Genomic DNA, 26,050 nt, shown 5'->3' on the forward strand with positions numbered 1-26,050 from the left:
TAGTTCCCCCATTCTACATTAGCAAGTCTTGTCATTGTCCTCAAAAATTAAAAAAAAAAAAATTAAAAGGAAGAATTGAGAATAGAAGCTCAAACAGACATTTTGTACACTGAGGTTGACCACAACATTACTCACAATAATCAAAAGAATATTCTTCAGCCATAAAAAAGGAATGAAGTTCTAAGGGCACTGGGCTGGCTCAGTCAGTACAGCATGTGACTCTTGATCTTGGGGTCATGAATTAAGGCCTCATGTTGGGAGCAGAGCTCACTTATAAAAAAAAGAACGAAAAGGCAATGAAGTTTTGACACTCGCTACAATAAGGATGAACCTTGAAAATCTAATACTAAGTCAAATCAGCCAGATAGAAGGAAAAATACGGTATGATTCCAATTATATGTATAGCTAGAATATGTAAATTCATAAAAAGAGAAAATAAATGAGACATCTCAGGGGCTGACAGGAAGGAGTGATGGGGAGTCATTGCTTTATGGGTACACAATTTCTTTTTGGGGTGAAGAAAAGTTCTGGAAATAGATGGTGGTAATGGTTGTATGATACTGTAAGCATAATTAATGCCACTGAACTGTACATTTAAAACCGTAAAAATGCAAATTTTGTGACATGTATTTTCCAGTTGAAAAAGGTAATAAAAGAAGAAAAAGTAGAAAAACTATAAACCAAAACTTTACAAGTTTCTTAGCAAATCATCATCTATACTGCTTTACCAAAAAAGCCCAAAGCACTGTTAGGAGGTAAAACATGCACATCCACATCTTTTTATAAAAACGCAAGACATATAAACTATTTTACATATGTGGAATCAAATAAAACCAAACTGTGTTATTGCTTTTTGTTTCTCCACTAAAGTTACAATAATTCTATTTTTCTTGAATTCTTTTAAGCTCCAAGACTACTTGTATTAAATATAGGTTATCAAGTAAATAGCAAAAACAAAAGAAAATGAACAAATGTTGTTGAATAACTTTCACTTTTCTTCTGATCACATTAATAATGTACACTCTTACACAAAAATAAATGATATTTGTACAAAATATCCTACAATTTGAATGTCAGAAAACCTAAAACATTCTTGAAGAGAAAATTACTAAACTCACTAAAAGGAATACCTTTACCAAATGCAAATTTAAGAGATCTATTTATTAATTATTACTTTTACTCATTTATTAATTGTCAGGAAAATATATGGGAAGCTAGATTACTCATTTAGCAAGTTAAAAGGCTTTCACCTTTTTCCTGATTCTACATAGATGCTAATTATGAAAAACAAGTTTTTTTGACTAAGTTAAGATATTGTAGGAAATCTAAGGACTGTTACTCTAAAACCATTCTTCACAATGAAACTGGACTTTTTTTTATACCATACCAAAAAATAAATTCAAATTGGAAAAAATAATCTAAATGTGAGACATGAATCCATCAAAATTCTAGAACACATGCAGCAACCTCTTTGACCTCACCCGCAGCAAGTTCTTGTTAGACATGTCTCCAGAGGCGAGGCAAACAAAAGCAAAAGTGAACTGCTGGGACTTCATCAGGATAAAAAGCTTTTGCACAGCTAAGTAAATAGTCAACAAAGCTAAAAGACAACCTACAGAATTGGAGAAGATATTAGCAAAGGACATATCTGATAAAGGGCTACTATCCAAAATCTATGAAGACTTATCAAACTTAACACCCCAAACCAAAAAATCCAGTCAAGAAATGGGAACAAGACATGAACAGCAAAGAAGACATACAAATGGCCAAAAGACACATGAAGAAATGCTCAACATCACTCAGCATCAAGGAAATACAAATCAAAACCACAATGAGATACCACCACACCCTGCTCAGAATGGCTAAAATTAACAACACAGGAAACAACAGATGTTGGTGAGGATATGGAGATAGGGGAACCCTCTTACAGTGGTGGTGAGAAAGCAAACTGGTGCAACCACTCTAGAAGACAGTATGGAGGTTCCTCAAAAAGTTAAAAATAGAACTACCTTATGACTCGGCAATTGCATTACTAGGCATTTATCTAAAGGATACAAAAACAGTGATTTGAAAGGGCACATGCACCCCATTGTTTAAGGCAGCATTGTTCACAATGGTCAAAATATGGAACAAGCCCAGATGTCCATAAACAGATCCAAGGATAAAGATGAAGTGTGTATATATATGTGTGTGTGTGTGTACAAACACACAATGGAATATTAGTCATCAAAAAGAGTGAAATCTAGCATTGGCAATGATATGGATAGACCTAGACAGTAATATGGTAAGCAAAATAAGTCAGTCAGAGAAAGACAAATATATGATTTCATTCATATGTGGAATTTAAGAAACAAAACAAGATGAACATGGAGGGAGGGAAGGAAAACTAAAACAAGATAAAAACAGAGAGCGAGACAAACCATAAGAGACTCTTATATGGGAAACCAGCTGAGGGTTACTGGAGGGGAAGGGAGATGGAGGAATGGACTAAATGGGTGATGGACATTAAGAAAGGCACTTGACATAATGAGCACTGGATATTATATGCAACTGATCTATCACTAAATTCTACCCCTGAACTATTAATACACTATAGGTTAACTGAATTGAATTTAAAAATTTTTTTTTAAAAAAATACAGTTTGATGAGCTCAAAAAAAAACCCCCAAAACCCCAGAACATATTTTTTAAGGTTTTATTTATCTGACACAGAGAGAGAGCGCACAGGCAGGCAGAGAGGCAGGCTGAAAGAGAGGGGAAGCAGGCTCCCCACTGAGCAGAGAGCCCGATGTGGGGCTTGATCCTGGGACCCCAGGATCATGACCCAAGCTGAAGGCAGAGGCTTTAACTCACTGAGCCACTCAGGCAGCCCCCAAAAAAACTTTTTTAAAAGGAAGAAAAAAAAAAAAGAAAAATCTATTCTTCAGTATTTATTATCACCCTACATATTAGGGAACATGATATATGACATATGAATGAACAGGTCAGCTGTCTTATATACATACAGATAAGTTTTTTTTTTTTTAAAGATTTTATTTATTTATTTGGCAGAAAGAGATCACAATAGGCAGAGAAGCAGCCAGAGAGAGAGAGAAGGAAGCAGGTTCCCCACTGAGTAGAGAGCCGGATGTGGGGCTTGATCCCAGGACCCTGGGTACACGACCTGAACTGAAGGCAGAGGCTTTAACCCACTGAGTCACCCAGGTGCCCTACATATGGATAAGTTATAATGCATTTATAATGTTGACCTAAAATAAGTCAGAAAGTAGTAAGAGGAACTGAAAGAATGTATTTTAATTAAATCTCTTAATCTCTGTTACTTATCTTTTATCACTGAATGTCCTTCTTTTATCACACAAAAAAAGTAGCCATAGTAAGCTACCTCAATGACTGCAGTAACTTATAGCAGCTGAATATATACATATAATGACAATATATTCATACTTTTCATCTGACTATCTTTAAAAATATTAAATATAAGAATCATGGGTCAGAAATTGGTAATTTTTTATGGCTTAATCACTTTTATACAGATTATTGTGGTTTTAGCTATTTCAAAAGCCATATAAATATCTAATAAAACTAGTCTTCTATGTCACTTCTCACCCAGTTCTATGGTCATTGCCACTTTAATTTGGTGTTTATTTCTCTTTGTCTATATATTGATGCTTTTTGATAAAAAGCTTTCAGCTATTCCTATTAATTATCACACTTTAAAGATAGGGATTTAGTTCACTGTCCCTTCCCACCACCCACACAAGCACCCTGCTAGTCCTAAAACTGTTATAGTTGTAATTTCAGCTACACCACTAGTCAATGTTTCCAATACTTCAAACATGTCAAAGCTGTTGGCAGCTGAGCCTTATATTGCATTATGATGATTACCATCCCCTTCCTGCATATTTACCCCACCCACAGGAGAATGATTGCCTTTTGTTTTTTTGTTCACTTACTTTCCTATGTTCCTGTTACTAATTCAACCTCAAATTCTTTGTCAGTCATCTAAAAGCATAGCATTCACTCATCAAGAATTTCATTACTTTAATCTTTCTCAAGACTGACTCTTCATGGACATTGTTTTACTTAATCTGGAGACTTCAGTGCTTTCCTTTAAAAAGCACATAACTGGGGCGCCTGGGTGGCTCAGTGGGTTGAGCCACTGCCTTCGGCTCAGGTCATGATCCCAGGGTCCTGGGATCAAGTCCCGCATCGGGCTCTCTGCTCAGCAGGGAGCCTGCTTCCTCCTCTCTCTCTGCCTGCCTCTCTGCCTACTTGTGATCTCTCTCTGTCAAATAAATAAATAAAATCTTTAAAAAAATGGTTAAAAAGCAGATAACAACACAATAAACCAACTACACCCAACAGACATGTACGAAACAACTTATCCAACACAGAATACACATTCTTTTCATGTGCAACACAGGACATTTTCCAGGACAGACCATATGATAGGCTACAAATTAAGTCTCAATAGATTCAAAAATAGGTACCATACAGGGTAACTTCTTTGACCTCAACAGGATGAAGTTAAAAATCAGTAACAGAAATAAAACTGGAAAATTCACAAATCTGTAGAAATGAAACAATGCACTCTTAAACAACCAAAAGATCAATGAAGAAACCACAGGGGAAATTAGAAAATACTTAAAGACAAAAAAGAAGATAAAATATATATACCAAAACTTACGGGACACAGTGAAAGCAGTGTTAAGAAGGAAATTAATAGCTATAAATTCTTTCAGTAAGAAACAAGATTCAAAGTCAACAGTCTAAATTTACAACTTAAGGAACTAGAGAAAGAACTAAATCCAAAGCTAGCAGAGGGAGTGAAATAAGATTAGAACAGAAAGAAACAAAGCAGATAAGAGAAAAACCAATGAAATGAAAAGTTAGTTCTTTGAAATGATCACCAAAATTGCCTAACCTTTAGCTAGGTGGACTAAGAAAAAGAGAAGACAAGACTCAAATTAACTAAAATCAGAAACAAAAGTGGGGACATTACTACCAACATCACAGAAGTAAAAAGGATTTTAAGAGTCCTATGAACAGTTCTATGCCAACAAATTGGATAACTCAGATGAAATAAATAAGTTTGCAGAAACACAAAACCTATCAAGAGTAAATAACAAAGAAATAGAATATATGAATAGACTTGTAACTAGCAAGATGATTGTATCAGTAATTAAAAAACAAACAAACCAACCTCTTGACAAAGACAAGCCCTAGACCCAGTGGCTTCACTGTGAATTTTACCAAAATTTAAGAAACCATTATCAATCCATCTCCAAGTTCACCATAAATTGAAAAGGAAGGACTAGGGGCACCTGGGTGGATCAGTGAGTTAAAGCCTCTGCCTTCAGCTCAGGTCATGATCCCAGGGTCCTGGGATCGAGCCCCGTGTCCGGCTTTCTGCTCGGCGGGGAGCCTGCTTCCTCCTCTCTCTCTGCCTGCTTGTCTGCCTACTTGTGATCTCTGTCTGTCAAATAAATAAATAAAATCTTTAAAAAAAAAAAAAAAGAAAGAAAAGAAAAGGAAAAACTATTTTCTAACTCATCTTGTAAGACCAGCATTACATATACTAATGCTAGACAAAAACTGTAAGAGACTAATACTCTTCATGAACACAGATGTAAAAATCCTTAAAAAAAAAAACACTAGCAAACCCAAACCAGCAGCATAGTATAAGGATTATATCCCACAAACAAGATTTATTATTGAAAGGTAAGAATGGTTCAATATATGAAAATCAATGTAATATGACATAAGAACAAAATGAAAAGAAAAAAAAACCACATGATCATCTCAATTTACAAAGAAAAAGCATTTGAGAAAATTTGCCACCCTTTCATGATAAAAATACTCAAAAAATTAGAAGGACATTATCTTAAGATAATAAAATCCATATAAGAAAAACCTAAAGTGAACGCCATACATACTCCAGAGAAAAGACCAAAAGTTTTTCCTATAATATAAGGAACAAGGCAAGGATGCCTGCCTTTCTGCTTCTATTCAATATTCTAGTCAGAGCAACTAGAAAAGAAAGAAAAGGCATCCAAATTGGAAAGGAAGAGGTAAAATGATATCTCTTCAGAGATGACATGGTCTTTTACGCAGAAAACACGACAAATTTCCCCAAAATTATTTTAGAACAAATGAATTCAGCTGAACAGAATATAAAGTTAATAAACACATAAAAACACGGTGTGCATTTCTCCACACTGACAACAAACAATATAAAAGGGAAATTACAATAGTAATTCTATGTACAACAACATCAAAAAGAATAAAATACTTAGGAATTAACTTACCCAAAGACTTGTACATGGAAACTACATTTTTTTTCTGAAAGAAATTAAAGAAGACATACATGCTTGGAAACACATCCCAAGTTCATGGACTGGAAGGCTTAATATTGTTAAGATGTCAATACTACCCAAAGTGATCTACAGATTCAGTGAAATCCTTATCAAATCCCAATGAAGTATTTTGCAGAAACAGAAACTGATCCTAAAATTCATATGAAACTCTGACAGTCTTTTCAAGAGTTTTCTCAACAAATGCTACTGGAAAAACTGGTAAAAGAATGAAACTGAATTCTTAATACCATATGAAAAAATTAATTCAAAAAGGATCAAAGACATAAATGTAAGACCTAAAACTATAAAATGCGTAGAAGGAAAGAGGGTAAAAGCTTCATGACACTGGATCTGGCAATAATTTCTTAGATATGACACCAAAGGCACAAGCAACAAAAGAGAAAGTAAATAAACTGGCTCCATGAAAATTTAAAAATTTTGTGTGTCAAAACTATATTAACAAAGGAAAAAAACCCACGGAGTGCAAGAAAATATTTGCAAATCATACATCTGGTAAGAGATTAATATTCAGAATATAGAGAGTACTCTTAAAACTCAGCAACAACAACAAAATAAACAGGTCACATTTAAGTCATATCAATATTTACCAATCTTTCCTAGTAGTACAACGTTTAGTATAAAATAACTTCCCTCTTTTATTTAAGTTACCCAGATTAATTTCTTTAGTGGCTTTCACCCAACTGTTGGGATATCCTGTGTAGTCCTTCATGAAAAGGACAGATTCCAAAATAAATATGAAGCCTACTCTTTCATCTGGGCATAGATTTGGTGAACTCCTTTATTCGCTTGATTAAATACTTAAAATACTGAAGTGTAGGCTGTCTGGAATTTATCGAAGAGAATGCAAATAATGTTCAGAACATTAAAACAGCAAGAAAGAAAATGTCCCTTAAACATGATAAATATTTCCTCTATTATTAAAATATGTAAATAACAGGAATCCTTTCTACTCAAATACTTCCTTTTAGTATTTAACATTTCATAATTTTAAATTTTGTATCTTATGAAAGAGTAACTGATAACTACTCTGATTAATATTCCTTTAGTCAATTTTTAAGAACATCCTCCATATAAGACTCAGGTTTAGAGGCTCGAGATTCACAGGCATATGTTCTAACTAGTGCTCTGAGGTATTCTGAAAATCCAAACATGTTTACAAGGTTCTGAGGTTTACAGAAACAGGAGCAGAAACATGAACTGCACGGTCAGCACCCTATCATGAATAAGACATGTAACGCTGTTCTAGAAACTGCTTTCAGTATTTTGGCATATCTCTCAGTGGTTTTTTAACAGTCAAGTCATTACTTCAATAGATAATAAAACTACCTATACAGTCTTATAAACTGAATATAGCTCTAACTGGAAATGTGAAGATTTTCTAGAGGTTTCATGTAGAGAGAAAAAATCTCTTCCTGATGTTACCTAATGGAGAAAAGCTGCTTGGCTGACACAGCGATCTAGGTGTCATTACATAATTAATAGCACCTGCAGAACCAAAGCTTTTAGTTTGTTCACACATAAATGGAACAGTAATAGACTCTGCATTAAGCATTTTAAACAGGTAAGAGTCTTCTTGGCCAAAGCCTTTAGTTCATGTATCACAATATAACAGCCTGGTGAGTGCTATAATAATGTTTCCCTCCCACTGTCTTTATAAAATATTCCACTACATTTTCTGCATTTTATATAATTTTTAAAATCTTGAATTTCACAAGTTTACTGCTACATTTGATCCCTAATCCCAAAACACTTGAAGAGTTTCAGGTTTTCATGTAGCTATAGGAGAATAATCAAATGCAAAGTAAACTAATAGGAAATTACTGAGTCATATGAATAAAAATGTTTCCTGAAAAGAGCATAAATATATTAATCAAAGCATACCCCTGGCATCCCCTTATGTCATTTAAAATATAAATCTATATATATATCAGTACAAGTTAGTTCAGAATTTCACGCTCTATTGAAGTTAATAAAATGTTTAATACTTCAAATAGCATATTCATAATGGGTAGCCTACATTTAGCTAGAATTTCTCTTTTTTAAAACAATAAAATACCAAACAAAGAAACATTTCATTTGCTATCATTACCCTAAAACCTGTTTTTCAAAATCAAAAAGTGTTTATGCAGTGCTACAGTAACTTGGCTAAATCTGGTCTAGTGCATATTCAAAGATTTTAAGGGACAATTAGAAAAGTTAAGGATATTTTTTGATTAATCTGAAAAATTTACTAAGCTTCACTATGTTCAAAGCACTATCCTAGATACATAAAATGTGATTGCTTTATTTCAACATATATTGAGCTTCTATGGAAGTGTGGAATACAGAGATAAGCAGTACATACCCTTGAAGTTCCTGAAACACAAATAGTTAAATGAATCACCTTTGAGTAAACTGGGCAAACAAACATTACATAAAAGTAGAAATTAAATCATATGTGTAAATGTAGGCTTAGTATCAAATGCATGTGTTGTTGAAAATGAATTAAATTTCTAGTAACAAGAGCCTGGTATGGTAGATATTTGTTATTAATGCCCCTTCATTTGGATTCTTTCTGTATCTCTAAATAATCTCTAAGAGGCAAAAAAGATACCCAAATCTTTTTTCTCTTACAAAAATAAAAAAATGCTAGATATTTCATCTATCAGAAAAAATTTTTAATTTCAGAGCACTAATATTTGGCATGCTTTGACCCAATTTGGGCTTGCTAGATTGGGCAAATAATCTTACTCCTACTAGAGGAGTCTATACAGTAAATCCATGTTACTTCTAACATACAAATTTAGTGGCTTAATTTGAGTCTGTCAGTCCTCCATTCAGGCTCCGCTTGCATTATTCTGTGTGAATGGTGGGACCAAGAGTGCTTCTTCTAATCAGTAGGGGATACATAAAAGAGCTAAAATGCTAGGTTTTCTTCTGTACGGATGCAATTTTAAAAATTAAAATTTAAAAAAAAGGTGAACATACTAAGTGTAGAATTAATTTCTTTAAAAAGCTATTTCAGAGAAACACTTCATTTATGAATTTGACTACATTTTGCCCCCTTAATATGTTTAAATAACTCACAAAAGATGCCCAGTTAAAGTCAGCAGCTTTAATTTTCTACCCTCTCCACCAAACGAGTGAAAACAATTGGTGCTTTATTTTATTTTATTTATTTATTTGACAGACAGAGATCACAAGTAGGCAGAGAGGCAGGCAGAGACAGAGAGAGGGGGAAGCAGGCTCCCTGCTGAGGAGAGAGCGAGATACAGGGTTCGATCCCAGGACCCTGGGATCATGACCAGAGCTGAAGGCAGAGGCTTAACCCACTGAGCCACCCAGGCACCCCAACTGATGTTTTTTTAAAATATGCAAGGATAATGAACCCTAGACTAGAAGTTTTGAACAATGCAAAGAGGAGAGACAAAGGTGACTTGCTTAAAACAGCAGAACATATGGACGATGCTGGCAAGAAGCAGGATGACTGAGATGGCATAACTCTGGAAGGTTCAGGAATTGGAGGTACCAGCTATTTCAGACAGGGACTAAAAATAAGGAGACTGGTTGAAAACCTCTGCAATAATCAGAAAGAAGCCTTGTCTCCCTCCCAGTGCTCTTACCCGACCCACACCTGGAGAGGAGAGGAGGTTTACTGTCCAGAGACAGTGATAAGCAAGCTGGCAGGTTTGAGGACAGCACGCACAAAGAAGGCCAGATGGAAAGCATGGTCTGAAAATCAAAGTGTCTGGTCTTAAACCTTCTGAGGGAGAACAACAGTCAAGTCTGAGGACAGGAAAAAAAAGACTTCGTGGTCTCAAATTGTTTTACTTCCCACTGAGCTTTTCACAGGCAACGAGTGCAGAATAAGAACCACCAAAAAGAAGGAGTTAGGCTAAATAAGAGGACGTGGGACCTGAGACGCAGGGAAGTTAAGCAGAAGAGAAGTAGAGAGCATCCAGATCAGAGGGGAGCAGGATAACGGAGGCTCCGGCAGGAAGGTGTGCGAGAAAGGGGAGGGGAGGAGACGCAGATTCACAAGGACGGATTTCCAGATGCTTCTCATTAAGATTAACTAACAAGACAGGGTTATACAGTTCCACTGAAGAGGGTGTGGAAAAGATGAGTGAGCGGTACGCTGAAGACTGAGCAAATTAAAGGAGGAGGCAATTATTTTCTGTAGAGGAGGAAAAAGTGTTGATACAAATGTATTAGCCCACAGGTCAGGTTCCAGGGCCCAGGGTAAGGTGGAGAAGCACGGAGCCTGTCGCGGGAGCAGCGAGGAGATGACGGGCAGCACAAGGACACGTCATCACAGCATGCGAAGCTGGTGCACTGGAAACAGTACTTCTGTAGCCATTATGATGAAAACCATAAATATCAGTTAATCCACAAACTTGAGATACAATCATAAGGGGGGTTGTGAACAGGGGGCTAGTGGTGGGAAGTTTCTCATCTCCATAATGGAAAGTCAGTGCAGAACTTCAAAAAATCAAAGTCAATGAAAATTATATAAATATTATTTATTTAGGAATACAGACTCAATTACAGAAGGAAATACCTAAAAAGAAGGAAAAGCAATTGCCTTTGGAGAGTAAAACTCAGGTAAGAGGAAGAGCAGGTCAGGGACAACTGCTTTTTGTGATAAACTTTATACTACTTTGACTTCTATATACATAATACTGTGATAAAAATTAAAATGAAAAATATCAATAACCTTAAAATAAGTCTGTGACTTTTTTAACCCACTACATGACTGACTCAACTTCAAGGGTATAGTCTATCATTTACTAAAGGAAAAAAAAAACAGCAAAATGCGAAAAAGTGCTTTCCTGTGCTTTATGAGATCAATCTTCATCTGGCAAGCCCTTTGATTCATACTCTACCATTAAAATAACGAGCTAACTGACATTTTTTCCGGTTGCTGAAACATTATACACATGCAACATAAGTTAACAATATAATCTGAATAATCAAATTAGTACACAAGTTGGCTTTCTAAGGAACATGTGGAAACAAAAACTGCCTTACTATATGATTCATGCTGAGAAGCCCCAGTCATTTGAGCTTTTCTGATTTTTAGAAATCATCTGAATTATCGATCAATATATCCACATGAGGAATAATTATGCAAATACAACTTACAAACAACTGATATATAGGAATGATCTTTTGCCCGCTTCATCTCGAAGTCGTTGTCACAAGCACACAAGCAACATCTAAACTTCCTTCTTCCCCAACCCAGGGCAAAAGGAACGTTCTACTATGACCAGAGTTCTCATCACTACAGCTGACTTGCGGGTGCTTTTGCTGTCGCCACTCCATCTCTCCTGAGCCCCTTCGCCTACCAGTAGGGTCTGGCACCTACCTACACCCACACCTGCACCTTGAGAACCCTGAGTCCCCTGAGCATCTGTGCTTTTTGATTCTACTCCCACCTGGGAATTCTGGGGTTGAGGGAAAAACACACTTGGAATCTCGGGTTATAGCTTGGATGTTTTCCTGTACAGCAATGATAAGATTGTTTCACTATTTTCAGACACAATAAAGAAATCTGTGTACCACCTTAACATACAGTTTCTATCAGGAAACGTTTCACAATTTTCAACTGAACTTTAAATTCTTAACAAACAATTAGTAAGCTAGAAGTGAACTCTATAAAGACCAGTGAAAGAAATACTCTCCCACAAAACAAACAGCCAGAATAAGAACACCTACAATTATAAATGCTTGTCCAAATTTCCTTGTTTGCATTTTGTCCTAATTAGGAAAATATTACTAGTTTCAGTATGTTGTATATAACACTATCTTATTATGATACTGCCATTTCACTGAGGTTAATTAGTAAAGTCCTCATTTTATTACTCATGTAGCTATTCCCTTCTTTACTGAAAAAGCTTCATCTCACTGAACTACAAAGAGACCCTGCACGATGTAATTTGGCAATCGAGTTCATGCATTTCCTAGAACAGGTGACAGGATAAACCCAAAGGCTATATCAACTTCTTTCTTCCATGCTGGTTTCAGCTCTGAGATTTAATGAAATGAATTGCATACAAGGGTGATTCTGATTTTATTGTATATTACTCCAATACTTCTCCAACTGTGATGCTTGCCAGTCTACAGAGACTCAGGCTAAGAGGGAAGAAAAGGGATTTTTTTTTTCTTTCTCCATTTTTTTAATCAGTTTACTAAGGATTTGGAAAAGTCAGGCACTTCAGATAAAGGTAAAGCCCAATATGACTACATTTCTTTTCCTGACTATTGAAGATGAACAAATGGTCCAATGCTTAAAATAACCCCACAAATACTTATTTCCCATCTTGCAAAATTTCAGCAAAGCCTTATGATAAAAAACCAGCAATGTGCAAATAATCATTAATGACATCATCTGGTTCTGAAGTAGGGAAACTAGAACTAGCATTTGTCTGCATTTCCAATACAACCAGTATTTTCTGAGCACCCACTGTGTGCTGGGCACACTTCAGAAGGAACAAGGCAGATGAGGGCTCTCCTCTCATAGAGCTTAATGAACAAGTAAAACAGGATAATTTTAGGCAGCCATAAATACTATGAAGAAAAGAAATGCAGTGATATGAATGAAAGGATGTGGCTCTTTTCAAATAGGATCAAGTCCTATCTGAGGTGGTGACATTTAGACACAGTGACAAGGAACCAGTCACAGGGAAGATCTAGAGGAATATCTTTCCAGCCAGAAATAAAAGCAAAGTTGGAGATTCTGAGAAACAGATGAAAGAAAAGAAAAAAACAAAAACAAAAAACTCCTGGTGTGGCTAAGATCTACTGAGTGGTAGGGAGAGGGGGCAGGAGAAGAGGATGGTGGACCAAAGAGGGGCCAGATGGGCAGAGTCTATGGACCATGGCAAAGAGCCAGGTTGACTTGAAGGGTGGTGGAAAGCTACTAGAAGGTTTTCGGTAATGGAGAGTTAAGATCTTTATGTTTTTCAAATGCCGTTCTAAGCGCTCTGTGGCAACTGGCTCATGGCGGGTAAACATGGCAACAGGAAGACCAGTGAGGAGACTGGCTACTGCAGTAACTGAGCAAGAGGCAATGATAGCTAGGATGGCCGGTAGTAGGGAAGATAAAGATAAGGAGGAGGAAATAGGACGGAGCTGAAGTTCTCAGACTTTCTTGCCTCATGAAGCCCTTTGTGTCCCAGTAATTTTTTTTCACCCCTAAGCCAAAAGAAATACCTAATGGTTCAGCTTCTTAAGGAACAGACTACCTAATAGTAGTAGTCTGAACATATCAGGGTTTCCCTTACAAATTTAAGATAGCTCATATCTCTACCTGTGAGAAGTGTCTCGTACCTGTTACAGTTTGGGAATCATGGTTTTGGAGCTTACTTACTAGAGAATGGGATGTGGGGAGTAAGAATAAAGAAAATCATCCAAAGATGATTCCTATACTTTGGAACAAGCTGGACAGGTGGCAGAGCCACTCACGAGATGGGTAAGAATGCCGGAAACCACAACCACCCCAAGAGGCAGGTTATACCCCACTGGCAAATAAGGAAGCTGAGATTCAGAGTGGCTACAAGTCACTGAAGGCAGCACAACTGGTCAGGAAGCAACAAAATCTGACACCAGGCCTGTCTGATGCCATGTATAGTAATAATGTAATAAATAATATGCTGCTATGAGTTAGTCACATCAGAGTACCTTAAATGTGGTTTAATCCTAACCACATTACTAAATAGGTCTGATTCCAAAGTCAACTGCCACACATTCTCCTCTTAGCTGATAAAAGTGATAGTAAGGTGTTGAAAAATGGCAGTCTCATCCATTTAGCCTCAAAAAAGAAATACATACATATATGTATATGTATGTATATATATACATATGTATGCATATATATGTATATGTGTGTGTGTGCATATATATATATATATATATATATATATATATATATATATATGAAATAAAGGTCTTAGAGGTAGAAAAAAAAATGAAACTGAACATTTTACAAATGTCCACAGCTGCTGTTGTAATGACTGCACTATACTTCCATTTCCAAAGCAAGACCAATCTAATTGTCTGCCCTCATCTTGACCCAGCCCTGAACAGGATATATATGGGGAGAGTTCTAAGTAGAATATTTCTTAGGGCAGCCGGGACAACTTCAAAAGCCCTGAAGGAGCTCAACCACAGGGAGGAGCAGGGAATGCGGGGAACAAGAGAGGACACATACACTCTAAGAGGCAACACGGTCCCCCTGAAATCTGGACTATAATGTAAAAACGGAACAAATGCGAAGATTCTGCACTTTCTGAAGAAAACATGCCTAGGGGCTAAATTTAGTCCTTGCAAATAGTCTTAGATACATGATTAAATTTCTCAAACATATTAGTGATAAGTGGCTAAGGAGAGGGCCTTAAGGAAGTTGAAGATTATGAGAAGAATCCAGGAGGAGGCTCTTAATTCTGTGCAGGAAACTGAAGTTAAAACTGCCCAGTTCAATCTACTTTATACATTTTGTATTTTCTGGGACTATGTGTTTTTCTGGAAGTGGAAATAGGTGCACCTTATATTTAGTTCTGTACATTTTAATCTTCCAAGTTCAAAATAATCTTATCAAAATAAATGAAGATGTTCCAGCAAGAGACACTGTTCATTTTTCTCCCTGCCATGAATGACATGTCATTAGACTATTTGTCTCTGCACTGAGCAGCTTAATAGCATTTGAAATCCTGCAATTCTATCAGTCACAGGATGCATAATCACAAACTTGGATAGAAGTCACTAACTTAGCTCTTCAGTTGCCCTGAGGAAGAAGGAACCAAGAGATCGGACTAGCAGAAATAGCATGGATCTTCAGTGTTGAAACTCAAACTAAACCCTCAAAGAGCTTCTGTCCAGTATTATAAATTATTAGAAAGGCTGTTATAGTTTGTCACTAATTCTAAAGGTTAGGACTTATTTGAGAGTAGTTTTGAAAGATCCTGTTCTCAAATCTTGATGCTGTAGCTTGTGTTTTCCTAAGGCTGTAACTGCAAAATAGTTAAGATGACACTCACATAGTCAGACCAAGACAGTTCCAATTAGAACACCAAGGCTATGACCTGGACTATAATCAAAATGAAAGCAAAACAAAACAGTAATATGAAAAATCTAGCTGGCTCTTCCTGGGAACTACTTCAAGGAAAGCAATTTTACTATGCTCCATGCAATGCTCCTGGGGTGGGGTGGGGGATAAATCTTCAGTTAGAGTAAGGCACAATAATTTATGACAAATATCTACTCAGAGGGCTATAGACGATCACATAAATTAGCCCGGGGATGCAGGGTGATGGCATGTGACCTGAGTTTGGAGGTCTTTTAGGGTAAGGTGGATATTTTGACTTGGGAGAATGGTGTATTTGAAGGCACTGAGGCCTGGATTAGTTTTAATCATTGGCAGAAGTACAGGATGTTCCAAATAGCATGAGGCAGAGCGTGTGGGAAGTGGCTGGACATAGGGCAGTGCAAATGGACCAAAGTCAGGACACGAGGGGATCTAGATATTGAGCTCTGCTGAGAGCTGCAGGAACCAATAATGACTTTAAGTCAAGAAGGGATAGGATCTGACTTTGTTTCAGAAAGGTCACAGACAGAGACAAGAATAGACTGAGGGAGGTGAGATTTAAGGCAGAAACATCCTGAGTCTCTTCCCACAGTGTTGCCCAGCCCCTGGCCTCACAGACCTGGTCCACCTTGATGCTCCCCTCTTAGGAATTAAGACTTGATACAACTCCATTCAACTGACTGTGAATGCTGAAACTCAGAGGGACATTTAAGGTTATGTGGCAGGGTACGGCCAGGTTCGAACGACAACAAAACACCAGTGGAAGACCTCAAAGAGAAAGAAGGAAGAGGGTGCGTGCAGCCAGAAGAGCAAGGATAAGATACAGTGTGGATACAGAGGCTGAGCAAGTGACTCTCCAGTTCCTGGTTTCAGCCCCTCGCTACGCCCAGCTCTATTTCCTGCCTTTAGTCTCTATGCCCTTACTACAAACCCCTTTATTTTCCTTCAGCAACATTTGAATGGGATTCTGTCGCTTGTAAACACAATGAATCCTGTCTGAAGCGGGGACTGAACACAAACATATAATGAAAACAAAGCACCTGGGTGGCTCAGTTGGTTAAGTGTGGCCTTCAGCTCGGGTCATGATCACAGGGTTCCTGGACTGAGCCCCCTGTCAGGCTCCTTGCTCAGTGGGGAGCCTGCTTCTCCCTCTGCCCTTCCTCCTGGCTTATGCCCTCTCCCTCCCTCCCTTCCTCTCTGCCAAATAAATACATAAAATCTTTTTTTTTTTTTTAACAGAATAGAAAAGATGTAAAAGATATTAAGCAAGTAAAGTGGAAGGAAATTGCGATGGCTGGATTTGGAAGGGTTGGCTCCCATACACAGCCTTGGGCACCCACTGGCCATACTCTGCACCGCAATGGGGATGACAGGAGGCCACACTGGAGGGAAATGGTACGTATTCATTTTGTACCTGAAGAGACTGATGAGAGTAAGATATCCAAGTAGAAATGTCCAGCAGATGGATAGAATTGTGTATCTCAGAGTTGTTCATATCTGGAAATGTAGGTGAGGTCATCTCTCATATGTGGATGGTCATCAAAACTGTGAGAGTAGAGGAAATCTCCAGCAGAGCTGCAAGCTAAGGCCTGAGGAGCACTGACATTAAGGTGCAAAACAAGTAGGCAAAGTCATGAAGGACACTCGAGATGAAATGCTGTGATGTGCCAAGAAAGGAAAAATTTTTAAGGGAACCATGCCCATGAGATGAGAGCCTAGACGCTTATCTTGCTGAGAGGATAACAAAAGTTGAGTGTGGAAAGGAGAACAGAAGCCCATAATATCATCTGACTACCTCACGTAAGATAGGCATTTTGGTGCCTCATTTCATTTGGTGCCTCATTTCATTTGCAAAGGAACTTTTCAAGACGGGTGGCAGCATATCTTCTTAAAGATGAGGGGGAGGGGCGCCTGGGTGGCTCAGTGGGTTAAGCCTCTGCCTTTGGCTCAGGACATGATCTCAGGGTCCTGGGATTCAGTCCCGCATCAGCCTCTCTGTTCAGCAGGGAGCCTGCTTCCTCCTCTCTGGCTCTCTCTTTCTCTGACTATCTCTCTGCCTACTTGCGATCTCTGTCTGTCAAATATATAAATAAAATATTAAAAAAAAAAAAAAAAAGATGAAGGGGAAACACCAAAGTTCCCTGGGGATAGGCTAAAAGTCGTATTGTATACCTCTAGTCCCTGGCAGAGAGCCTTCCCTTCCACTGATTTGTTTAAAGAACGAATAAAGAAGTGAACATTTCAACAATTTTAAAATGGTCTACATGGACCTAACCAGACTGGTTCCTCTCAAATTCATGTATGACTTGGGGGACAGGGTTTTGCTTTACGGATACAGCAAGTCTATTTCCTAGGGCACAGCCCCGAATTTCATGCTGCTGTTTCAACTCACTCACAACATCTCTATTTCCTCTACTTACCTTTCAGCAAAACATGAGTCAGAGAAAGGGCAGGCAAGGAACTCATGTTTTTATATTACCAAAGATGTCCTGGGGAAACCCAGAATCTCAGCTGCTGATAGTTTAACAAACCATGGAGATAAATCTCCATTAATTGCCACAGAACCTTAAATTCCCAACTGATTCAGAAAGGATACAAAAGGATATGACAATCTTTTGATGTAAACCACAAGTCATGCCACATGGGGTATACTTAGCCACAGATTCTCCCACCTCCTATGGAGGCATTATTAGCTCTGATCATTCAAAGGTCATTGAGGTCTTTTCTCCTTGACTTAAGATAAAAGAACACATATAATACTGAAGTGGACAACACTCCTAACACAACTATGAGTTAGAAGAAAAACACTATTATGATTCCTTTCTGTATCCTGAAAATAGAGACATGCATGAAAGAAGGATATTATAACAATTCTGTTATCTACAGAGGATGCCTCAAATCCTGGATTAATGGGTATGGGCCAAAGAGTATGCATTGACTGTGGAATGTCTCTGCTTTCCACAGATTCCCTTGAATTCGCAAAATGCAACACACAGTGAGAGACTGTGGAATATCTCTGCTTTCCACAGATTCCCTCGAATTCGCAAAATGCAACACACAGTGAGAGACTGTGGAATATCTCTGCTTTCCACAGATTCCCTCGAATTCACAAAATGCAACACACAGTGAGCTAGCATGGACTCCATTCCTCCCAAAGGCCTGAACCATAAATACTGTTCTCTTCTAACCACTGTAAGAACTGTATATAGGAGGTATTTTCCTCATTTCCAGATCACTGAGACCCAGAAGTTAAAGAAGCATGTACAGTCTACACAGCAAGTGTGCTAGGTTTGGATTCCAACTCGGATCTAATATCAAATGTTGTATTAACACTTGGTATATCACATTTCTGGCCAGAAAACAACTCCATATATAGAAATTTCAAAAATATAACAAAAAGGGCACCTGGGTGGCTCAGTTGGTTAAGCGACTGCCTTCAGCTCAGGTCATGATCCTGGAGTCTGCGTATCGGGCTCCCTGTTCAGCAGAGAGTCTGCTTCTCTCTTTGACCCTCCCCATTCTCATGCTCTCTTTCTCTCTCAAATAAATAAACAAAATCTTTAAAAATATATATATGACAAAAAATCATTTATATATGCTCTCTTCATGTTCCAGGTAAAGCTAATCTGTTTTCTGTGTTCCTACAACATATAATTTTGGCTTTTACGCTGCATTATTAAGTATTTATGTCTAACTGTTCAGTAGAATACAGACTTCATAATGACAAGAATTATAGTTTCCAAATATTTGAAGCTCTACCAACAATATAGTAAATGTTGGCTGAAGGAATAAATGATTACTTTGGCAGATGTAGTTTCAAGATTCTTGTGACAGAACAAAATTATTTGTGAATTATACCAAAAATATCTCTGAAAGATAATAATATCCAAGGAAATATATTCTCATCGCTTCTTATGAAGCTCTCATTTTATTACTTACTTTCTGTATAGTTAGTGAACTTTCTTCACTAAACATTAACTTGGTATAACCACGGAAAGATACTATAAAAATCCATATTCCTACTGTGTAAACATATTTTTACATGTATTTAAAGACACAGCAAGATTTTAAACAGATGCTCCTCATGCCCTGTCCTTTATGCTCTCAGCTCCTCTCTGAATTCCCCTGTAGTTATCATGGAAACTCACTGCAGAATCCGAGTTTCTAATTAAATTTGGGACTTTACTTCAGTCCCAAGAGCTCTGGCCCCCGGAGAGAGGGGCTCAGGGAACCCCCAGAATGACTCACAGAGAGGGACTGAAAATGGTGAAAAAATACTTGTGGAATAATTCTGAAGCACATACTATACTATTCCTCATTTCAATCAGGAATAGTATAGTTTTTAGGGTTTCGTTCACCCCCAACCCCCGACCCAAAAAAAAAAAAAAAACCCTGCATCCAATTCTTTGTCTTGGGGCCTGTTTGGGGGAACTCAAACCAAGAGAGGTGTGCAACATATACACAGGGAAATGCAAAGCAATCAGGAACACTAGAAAGCCATTCGGTTTAGAGCTTCATCTGATGAGAATGCTTTGCTCTACATGGTAAGACAGTGATTCGTCACTAAAAATGGCCTCAGACTCCAGAGGTCAGCCTTGCATCCTTTCCCTTGTGCAGGATTTGAGAGATCAGTGAAGTTTACTGGGCTTGAGCCTACCCTTACAAAATTAGGAAAGCCCTGGAAAGTTCTCTCACATCAGGTTACAGCTTTGCAACACAATCTTGGGGCAAAGAAGTACTATCAACCATAACCAAGACTGTCCTTCCAAAAACGATGTACTTTGGAAATAAAAATGTGGTCTTAACATAGAAGAAGCCAAGCATCCAAGACAATGACTGGCAGGTGGTAAGCTTTAACCAATCTTCCAAAAATTATGTCAACAAAATACATTTTTCTTTTTATACTAAAACCAATCTCCTATAGTTTGATTACTTTTCATCCAAGAAAGGTTTAAAACATTTCAAACACGAATGTCTTAGCTTCTACTTTACTTGAAACTCCATTTTTTTCCTCATGCAACTGTATATTAAAGTTCACTTTCATCTACTTCACTTGATACGTAATTTAGAATGAAAGCAAGTAACTGGCATGCCTAAAATCCCACCATGGAGACAGATCTTAAAACCAATTCTTTCTTGATTCCGGGGTCAATATTTTCCCCAACACATTAAACTCATCTTTCAAAGGAGTCATCCAATGAACACAAATGACTACAAAAACACATATCCTGAAACATTCCAACGAGGTAAGCATGCTATCATTCAACAGCTTTTCTGGATTATGTTCAGAGTCCTACTGAGGAGGCAGAGGGCTCACTTTAGGGAGCAGATGCTTTGGTTCATTCATCCTGCCTGCTGAAGATTGCAGAGAGCAAACCCTCACCTCTGGTTCAAGTTTATAGCAGGAGAAAGCATCAATCCTTATTGTTTTCTTCTTATTTCCTGTCACATTTATTTTTCTCTATATTTACCGCCATCTGGCCATGCCTGCTTGTTGTGTATGTTTCCTGACTGCCTGATAATTTTTTAACCTAGGAGAGCTTGCTGAGACTAAAATAGTAGAATGGAACACATTCAGAAATATTGCCCTTATGAAATTAATTAATTAAATATGAATAATAAATATAAATGACTCACCCAACCATCAGGCTGGCTTGTCCAAGAACTCTAGATTAGGCATAAGCCAAAGGCCTTAACTGGGTACCAGCAGATTAAGGAATCTGATGAGCTTTATGATTTTTAAGATGGATACCAATGATTAGCTCACCATCATTCTACATTTCTTTTTTTTTTTTTTTTAATCTTTGGATGGTATTGAATTCCACTAACTCAGATTTCTTATAACCCACCCAAACAAGCTTTAAACAGTCAACTTTGGGTGTATTTCAGGTGTTCTACAACTAGAGTAGCTCATGGGACATGGAGTCATAAATCAGGGTTCCACTCTCAGTGCTAAAACTTATGAAACGACAGCAAACAAGTCACTCCACTTACTAAGCCTTAGCTTCCTTCACTAGAGAATAAGCAGAAGAACTGCCGTGCCTACTTGTTAGGATTTTAAAGAAGATAAAGAAAGATCATGTCCATAAAAATACTTTAGAGTGTTACATATGTAAAGCAATAAAAATGTTTGTTAACATAGTTACACCATTAGAGAGGCTAATATCCTGTCCCATTTTTTTCCTTTTCTGTTAATATCTAAGTGAGTTAATATATATCATAGTATATGGTATTTAATGTTCATTAAATGATAACCATTAACATTATTATTATAAAGACATATTTTCCAAAGGTCATTATTATCTCTTGTGAATAGGACAGAAGAAGAGATCACCTGAAAATTAAGGCCATACAGTTATGGAAGTAAGAGTGTCTGCCCATCCAACATAAATGCCTACTTCCTCTTGCCATTTTCAATGATGTGGACGGAACTAGAGGGTACTGTGCTAAGTGAAATGAGTCAGTCAGAGAAAGACAACTATCATGTGATCTCACTGAAATGAGGAATTTGAGAAACAAGACAGGATCATAGGGGAAGAGAGGGAAAAATGAAACAAGATGAAACCAGAGAGGGAGACAAACCATAAGAGACTCTTAATCTCAGGAAACAAACTGAGGGTTGCTGGAGGGGAGGGGGATGGGAAGGATGGGGTAGATGGGTGATGGGCATTGGGGAGGGTATGTGCTATGGTGAGAAAAAAAATAATAAATTAAAAAAAATAAAAAAAACAATTAAACACCTATTTTCTACCCCTACTTTAAGTTAATAGAGAAGGGAAGAGTGGGAAGAGATAAATCTGGGGACTCTAATTAATCTAAGAGAAGAATCAAAAGTAGAAGACTGGCACAGAGTATCCTAAGAAATTTATTCCCTCACAATCCTTTTTACTTGAAGGTTCAGAAGCTTACATTTCTGAATGCCCTTCTCCTCTTTACTACTGATCTTCAAGTGAGCCATTTCACCACTTGGTCCTCTCAGGTAAAAATCTTATAACTTTCATCTGTCCAAGATGGAGTGATATATGTTCATCAGCATGTTATCAAGATACAGCTTATTTTAAGTTCCTCAAAAGAAGCAAGATGCTCTCAGACCTCCACAGAAACAAGCGTTTATCTTATTTTCTTACTTTCTCTTCCCTCCCTCCCTCCTGCTCACATATCAACACATTTTGGCTGTGGTAATAAAGGTAATGGGGAAAGGGTTCAAAGTATTAGCAGTCATCAGATAAAGTTTGTTAGATGAAAAATGTAAAGTTTTTGACTTTATGAATAGAGTTTAGAATAGATCACAATAAGAATTTCTCAAGAGAGTTTCCTTCACTATATCATCAACCTCATTTATCACCCCTCTCTCTTTAATCACATAGGGAAATATTTTATTGGTCTAGGACATACAGTGCCATAATAACAACACTTTTATATCAGGAAAGCTAGTACTCCATTTGCTCTGTTCTTTCTCTCCTGTGAAAAGAGAATAATCTATTCAGCATGTCTGAAATTATTAAATAAAGTCATTAGAAAATTACTTCTTCTAAGAGTTAAATGTAGTGTCTAAAGTAAGTTATACTTTTTAGAATTTAGAAGTCCTCTGTTCAATAGGATAGAGGATAAGGTATAGATTAGGATATAAATCTTCATTATCACACAAATAAAAATACACATATACGCACACACAGTATTTTTTTCATTGTAAAGGATGTGAAAATTTAATATTCCAAGAATAAAATGTATTTCATTGACTGAGATAGGATACTAAATAGGTCAAGGAAATAGTAACAAAAATCCTCTGAGGGAAAAGAGAGAAACCTAAACATGGTAAGATCATATAATGCAATTATAAGGATGATTTATCTTTCAATATTTTTTCATATGATTTTTCTATCAACTTTTCTTGGTGAGAAATAGAATTCAAAATACCTCATGATCCAGGTTCATACAAACTTTGGGGTGAAAGATGGGTTTTACAAAAGGATTTCAACTTCTACAGATCATTGGGTTTGGGCTATGAATACAGAAGAGTATTGTCTACTTTATTTCTCACTTAGCTGGGAAGAAGATGGAAAGAAAGAGTAAGAGTAAAGAGATACACATAATGGAATACCCATAAAAACAGAACTTCAAATTAACAAAATGGCATTTTTTAAAAGATTTTATTTATTTATTTGACAGAGAGAGAAAGGTTACAAGCAGGCAGAGAGGCAGGCAGGCCGGGGGCGGGGAGGGGGGAGCAGGCTCCCTGCTGAGCAGATAGTCCAATGCAGGGGCTCAATTCCAAGACCCTGAGACCATGACCTGAGCTGAAGGCAGAGGCTTAACCCACTGAGCCACCCAAGCACCCCTGAAATGACATTTTTAAAATAAGAAAAAAAATGCAATTAATATTTTCTACCAAAAACAACAAAGACTAAACTATTAGACTCTAATTAAGAGATTATTTTAAATTAGAAAATTTATGGTAATTTACTGAATCTTAAGAATGGAAAAAAAATTACATGCCACACCAATTTTACAGACTGAGAGAGTAGAAGAAAATATGTTCTATACGAGTCCCAGATTAGTCATCCTCCATGCAGATGATGACAGTAGTGCAATCTGTTACAATGAAAGACTTACACTAAATTTCATGGGCTTAAAATATGAATGTCTGAAATTGTGTATTATGAATAACCACTAGTTATTTGTCATAGATATTGAATCACCTGAGTGTCTAACCCTCTAACCTCCAGACATTAAATGTCATATTAATTTCTTTAGGGAGTTGGTCAGATATTTTGCATCATGTAGAAGCAATCAAAATCAAGCCATCATTTACCTTAGCTTATTCTTCCTACATTCCAGGATTAATACTCAATTGCAAGCAAAAGCTGTATGACAACACTACCTATGTTATGTACAGTTTGTGATAACCAAAGCACAAAATGACTATCATTAATCTTACGAAATATCAGAATTCTTTTTTTTTTAATTTTTTTTAATTTTTTTTTTATTTACTTGACAGACAGAGATCACAAGTAGGCAGAGAGGCAGGCAGAGAGAGAGGAAGGAAAGCAGGCTCCTGCTGAACAAAGAGCCTGATGCGGGGCTCGATCCCAGAACCCTGGGATCATGACCCGAGCCGAAAGCAGAGGCCTAACCCACTGAGCCACCCAGGCGCCCCGAAATATCAGAATTCTTAACGCCCATACCACTTTCTCTCACCTTGAGAAGACCGAGTATTGGGAGAAATGAGCGCCTTAAAATTTGGCAACCTTCATCAGCACAGTTTACACTAGATATCTATGAATGGACTATGACAGTGATTTCAACTAGGACACATTCACCTAAGCCACTACCAATCAATGACAGTTGGTTCTGTTTGTGATATTTTATAGGAATACAAAAAAGTATAAGAAAAATTTATTTTGTCAAATTCAAATGCCTAGAAAAGGGCAGAACAAACAAACAAAAAGAGATTTTCAAAAACAGAGAACATATTTTAAATTGGGTTGATAAAAATAGATATTCACATAGGGTAGTACTGCATTGCATTATTTGAAAACATGGTGTTAGCCTTATTACAATTCTGTTCTAACACCACACTTAGGATGGTAGACACAGAACAGTCATGCTATACCACAAACAGAAAGCAAACAAACACGCTGGGTACTCTACTGACAGGCCTTTATAGAGCTGATAAAGGTGATGAAAATGAAAGTATATTAGACGGAAGGAGGAAAGGACCAAAAATTAAAAATGGAATCCAGGAAGTTATATTCTATCAAGGATTATGATTAAAATCAAATTCACAGGGGTACCTGAGTGGCTCAGTTAGTAAGTGTCTGAGCTGATTTCAGCTCAGGTCATCAACTCAGGGTTGTGAGACCAAGACCTGTACTGGGCTCCACCCTCAGTGAGGAGTCTGCTAGAGATGCTGTCTCTCCCTCTACCCTTCCCCCTGCTGGCACATGCGTACTCACATGCTCTCTCTCTCATAAATTAAATAATTAAATAAATAAATAAATAAATCTTTAAAGTGGTATTTCTTAACATATCCTGATTTAATCTAATGGGTCACTATCTTTTAATAATTATTTTAACCAGTTCACTCTTCTCAAATGCTTATTAATGATGTTATCATATCCCAAGTAACTTCAAAGGGAAATAACAAGAGTCCTAAATACAAGTGCTTTACCAAGTAAAATTGAATTTTACATAATTTATATTTTTGATAAATAATTTTAACCAATAGTGGAGAAAAACTTCTAAAATTTAGCAGGTTTTCATCTAACAGTCAGTTTATCAGCAAAACTCATGACTTTCCTCTAACAATTCATATTCTATTACCTAGGAACTTAAAAGTCTATTCTGTGAAGACTGGAATAATCCTGCAGAGCCCTTAGCACAATTTGAAATTCCACATTAAACTGTGAGTTTATTTTATTTTTTTTTTTTTATGATTTTATTTGTTTATTTGACAGGCAGAGATTACAAGTAGACAGAGAGGCAGGCAGAGAGAGAGAGAGGGAAGCAGGCTCCCTGCTGAGCAGAGAGCCCGATGTGGGACTCGATCCCAGGACCCTGGGATCATGACCTGAGCCGAAGGCAGCGGCTTAACCCACTGAGCCACCCAT

The 26,050-nt window shown here is 37.2% G+C and overlaps 1 protein-coding gene across 1 annotated transcript in view; it reads right to left on the reverse strand.

Moving 5' to 3' along the window:
- The window catches only part of SLC2A13 (solute carrier family 2 member 13), a 378,809-nt gene that overhangs the window by 187,534 nt on the left and 165,225 nt on the right, over positions 1 to 26,050 (reverse strand). The window lies entirely within an intron of this gene.

This window comes from Mustela nigripes, chromosome 6, assembly GCF_022355385.1.
Source record: "Mustela nigripes isolate SB6536 chromosome 6, MUSNIG.SB6536, whole genome shotgun sequence".
Classification (NCBI taxonomy): Eukaryota; Metazoa; Chordata; class Mammalia; order Carnivora; family Mustelidae; genus Mustela; species Mustela nigripes.